At 49.5% G+C, this 5,043-nt stretch overlaps 2 non-coding genes across 2 annotated transcripts in view; both read right to left on the bottom strand.

Moving 5' to 3' along the window:
* Positions 1-193, bottom strand: part of LOC131291726 (large subunit ribosomal RNA) — a 4,092-nt gene extending 3,899 nt beyond the window's left edge. The window contains exon 1 of the ribosomal RNA XR_009189493.1: positions 1-193. This exon is cut by the window's left edge and continues 3,899 nt beyond it. This is a non-coding gene — a ribosomal RNA (large subunit ribosomal RNA).
* Positions 194-680: 487 nt separating this feature from the next.
* LOC131291703 (5.8S ribosomal RNA) lies at positions 681-835 on the bottom strand. The gene has a single exon (XR_009189473.1). It is a non-coding gene; the product is annotated as a 5.8S ribosomal RNA (ribosomal RNA).
* Between the last annotated feature and the right edge of the window lie 4,208 nt (positions 836-5,043).

Below are 5,043 nucleotides of genomic sequence, written 5' to 3'. Positions count from 1 at the left end.
TTGAAAAGCGCTAAGATGACGGATAGTGAGACGCACCAGTACACGGAATCGGATAGACGGACTGGCCGCCACCCCTACGTGCTGAGCTTCTCCCGTTTCGCTCGCAGCTACTCAGGGAATCCCGGTTGGTTTCTTTTCCTCCCCTTATTAATATGCTTAAATTCAGGGGGTTGTCACACATGAACTGAGGCTTATGTACCTTGCGGTTGTTATCGTCACATCTGGCTTGCGACTACTTTGTTTCAATGTCCAATATGTACCGTTGGACTCGGTTAACGGGCTGTTAGCCCGCGTGTGGTTTAACTCACTGATACCTTCCATTGCCCATACGCTAGTTTGTTTGTGTTCCTTTGGTCAACTTCCATACTTGAATCATTTGTGCTACCGCTGCTGCTTCGACGCTACTTTGACATCTTCGCTTCTATTTAAATAAATAAATAAGCTGAAGCTAGACATCAGTAAACACCACCACAGACACCACAAGCACGCCTTCTCCTCGTACTTCCGCCTCACGCGGGAACACGGACGCTCTAAATACTTCGAATTCCAATGCCAGTATATTGTAAACCACGGGTTCTTTAATGCTAGCGGGTCGTCGCGACCCTAGTTAACATCATGGTGCACGTCTCGTGACGGGTGTCACGGCGTAGTTAAATGTATGCGATACATTTCTCAAATATAAGCGCTCAGTCATCTGTACATCATGGTAGGTTCCCACGACGTGCAATATGCGTTCAACTTATCAATGTTCATGTGTCCTGCAGTTCACATTATGACGCGCAGTTAGCTGCGGTCTTCATCGATCCATGAGCCGAGTGATCCACTGCCGAGGGTGACTAACTTGCGTAAGCCGCCGCTGTGCGCGTATACCCGTTCCCCGTAGGGAGGAGCAAGCCGCCGCTTAGAGACGAAGCATAAAGTGTCCTCATTCCACATAGGGCAAGCTGGATGAATCCATTTTACCCAGGACGGCCGAAGCGGCGTGGACCAGGGGAGAACTGAACTTTATACTTCACACCACAGTAAGTCTACGTGTCCTCTTCCACATAGGGCAAGCTAGAACTAACTATCTTACCCAGGACTGCCGAAGCAGCGTGGACCAGGGGAGGAACACACTTTTCATGGAAACGTAAGGCATCCATGACTGCCATAACGTAAGCCGCCGCTGTGCGCGTATACCCGTTCCCCGTAGGGAGGAGCAAGCCGCCGCTTAGAGACGAAGCATAAAGTGTCCTCATTCCACATAGGGCAAGCTGGATGAATCCATTTTACCCAGGACGGCCGAAGCGGCGTGGACCAGGGGAGAACTGAACTTTATACTTCACACCACAGTAAGTCTACGTGTCCTCTTCCACATAGGGCAAGCTAGAACTAACTATCTTACCCAGGACTGCCGAAGCAGCGTGGACCAGGGGAGGAACACACTTTTCATAGAAACGTAAGGCATCCATGACTGCCATAGTGCGTAAGCCGCCGCTGTGCGCGTAAACCCGTTCCCCGTAGGGAGGAGTCAAGCCGCCGCTTAGAGACGAAGTATGAAGTGTCCTCTTCCACATAGGGCAAGCTAGAATGAACTATCTTACCCAGGACCGCCGAAGCAGCGTGGACCAGGGGAGAACTGAACTTTATACTTCACACCACAGTATTGAGTAATGTGCCCTCTTCCACATAGGGCAAGCTGGAATGTTCCATTTTACCCAGGACGGCCGAAGCGGCGTGGACCAGTGGAGGACTACACAATCATGAGGTTTGATATCGACTTGTGTGTTTCAATAGGATACCGATGGTATGGTTTGAACCGATTTGATTTAGCCATTCTGAAGTCATCACTTGGTTGAAGCGCTGAACTAGGGAGGCATCGTTTACATATATATTGGTTTTCGCATGCTCTACTAGGTTAATGTCATGAGGTTGGCTATCGAGCATGCCCAAGTGATGACTTGATTGTGTGCTTGCTTGAATTCTTCACATTTCATACCATCGGTTAGTTGTCGAATCATTCCTCGATCATAACCTTCGTTCTTGGTTCATGTATGCTCTCTTCCACATAGGGCAAGCTAGAATTAACTATCTTACCCAGGACCGCCGAAGCAGCGTGGACCAGGGGAGAACTATACTTTGTCTTGTATGCCCTCTTCCACATAGGGCAAGCTAGAATTAACTATCTTACCCAGGACCGCCGAAGCAGCGTGGACCAGGGGAGGACTATACTTTGTTCATAACACCACAGTATTGAGTAATGTGCCCTCTTCCACATAGGGCAAGCTAGAATGAACTATCTTACCCAGGACCGCCGGAGCAGCGTGGACCAGTGGAGGACTACACAATCATGAGGTTTGATATCGACTTGTGTGTTTCAATAGGGTACCGATGGTATGTTTTGAACCGATTTGATTTAGCCATTCTGAAGTCATCACTTGGTTGAAGCGCTGAACTAGGGAGGGGCATCGTTTACATATATATTGGTTTTCGCATGCTCTACTAGGTTAATGTCATAGGGTTGGCTATCGAGCATGCCCAAGTGATGACTTGATTGTGTGCTTGCTTGAATTCTTCACATTTCATACCATCGGTTAGTTGTCGAATCATTCCTCGATCATAACCTTCGTTCTTGGTTCATGTATGCTCTCTTCCACATAGGGCAAGCTAGAATTAACTATCTTACCCAGGACCGCCGAAGCAGCGTGGACCAGGGGAGAACTATACTTTGTCTTGTATGCCCTCTTCCACATAGGGCAAGCTAGAACTAACTATCTTACCCAGGACCGCCGAAGCAGCGTGGACCAGTGGAGGACTATACTTTGTTCATTACACCACAGTATTAAGTATGGTGTCCTCTTCCACATAGGGCAAGCTAGAACTAACTATCTTACCCAGGACCGCCGAAGCAGTGTGGACCAGGGGAGGACTATACTTTATACTTCACACACTAGCCATACTGAAGTCATCACTTGGTGGGGGTGAACTACGGCGGTATCTATCGTTTTGGTTCGGTCTATATAGGGTCGCTTGCATGCTCATTCGAATATAATGTAATTGTGTATGGCAATATGAGCATGCCCAAGTGATGACTTTGTTTCAAGCTCAACAGGTAGGGTATTGAGTCCTCTTCCACATAGGGCAAGCTAGAATGAACTATCTTACCCAGGACCGCCGGAGCAGCGTGGACCAGTGGAGGACTCTATACTTTATACTTCACACCACAGTATTGAGTACGACTTGCATAAAGCCCCTAATGAGAACCACGAGGGCTCTCTCAATGTAGAACCACGAGGGCTCTAGTACCGATTCTCTCGGTACGGCTTGGTCCGTGTTCCTTTATGCTTGTACTCTTAGAAAGTCTCAACCCGGAGGTCTTGACTTTGATTGTCATAGTTGGACTACGACGGGGTATCCGACTCATCGAATACCCCAGAAGCACACCATCTTTCGGGTAGGCGGTACGCGTACCTCCGGACGCGGAAGTCTCAACCCGGAGGTCTTGACTTTGATTGTCATAGTTGGACTACGACGGGGCATCCGACCATTGCTGATCGAACACCCCTGATTCATCATCTTTCGGGTAGGCGGTGCGCGCACCTCCGACGCGGAAGTCTCAACCCGGAGGTCTTGACTTTGTATTGTCATAGTTGGACTACGACGGGGTATCCGACTCATCGAATACCCCAGAAGCACACCATCTTTCGGGTAGGCGGTACGCGTACCTCCGGACGCGGAAAGTCTCAACCCGGAGGTCTTGACTTTGGTTGTCATAGTTGGACTATGACGGGGCATCCGACCATTGCTGATCGAACACCCCTGTTACACCATCTTTCGGATAGGCGGTGCGCGACACCACCGACGCGGAAAGTCTCAACCCGGAGGTCTTGACTTTGTATTGTTGGATAGTCCTCTTCCACTATAGGGCAAGCTGGAAATATTCCATTTTACCCAGGACTGCCGAGGCAGCGTGGACCAGGGGAGAACTTCACGGAATCTTCAGGCATCCATGATTGCCATAGTGCGTAAGCCGCCGCTGTGTGCGTCAACTCGTTCCCCGTGAGGAGGAGTCTAGCCGCCGCTAAAAGACGAAGCATTAAGTGTCCTCATTCCACTATAGGGCAAGCTAGAATGAACTATCTTACCCAGGACCGCCGAAGCAGCGTGGACCAGGCGAGGACTACTTTATACTTCACACCACAGTATTGAGTACGACTTGCATAAAGCCCCTAATGAGAACCACGAGGGCTCTCTCAATGTAGAACCACAAGGGCTCTAGTACCGATTCTCTCGGTACGGCTTGGTCCGTGTTCCTTTATGCTTGTACTCGCGGAAAGTCTCAACCCGGAGGTCTTGACTTTGATTGTCATAGTTGGACTACGACGGGGCATCCGACCATTGCTGATCGAACACCCCTGATTCATCATCTTTCGGGTAGGCGGTGCGCGCACCTCCGACGCGGAAGTCTCAACCCGGAGGTCTTGACTTTGTATTGTCATAGTTGGACTACGACGGGGTATCCGACTCATCGAATACCCCAGAAGCACACCATCTTTCGGGTAGGCGGTACGCGTACCTCCGGACGCGGAAAGTCTCAACCCGGAGGTCTTGACTTTGATTGTCATAGTTGGACTACGACGGGGCATCCGACCATTGCTGATCGGACACCCCTGATTCACCATCTTTCGGGTAGGCGGTACGCGTACCTCCGGACGCGGAAAGTCTCAACCCGGAGGTTCGGACTTAGAGTTTTTCCCATTTAAAAGTTTTTCTCTTAGCCATACTGAAGTCATCACTTGGCGAACGATTGAACTAGGGCGGGTTAATCGTTTATAGGTATCATGTGGTTTGCATGCTCTCTTAGGTTAATGTCATGTGGTTGGCTATCGAGCATGCCCAAGTGATGACTTTGTTTCACGCTTGCTTGATTTCTTCATGATTCCCTGTTATATAGTGTATTCATTCGAGAACAGGGAATCTTTGGTTTTGCTCAACAGGTATTGGATGTCAACTTGGTATCTAGATCGCATTAAGTCTCAACCCGCAGGTTCGGACTTCTGTTTA

This window comes from Anopheles ziemanni, assembly GCF_943734765.1.
Source record: "Anopheles ziemanni chromosome X unlocalized genomic scaffold, idAnoZiCoDA_A2_x.2 X_unloc_13, whole genome shotgun sequence".
In the NCBI taxonomy this organism is placed as follows: Eukaryota; Metazoa; Arthropoda; class Insecta; order Diptera; family Culicidae; genus Anopheles; species Anopheles ziemanni.
Note: the sequence above shows the minus strand (reverse complement) of the source record. Positions and strands in the feature narration are given on the sequence as shown.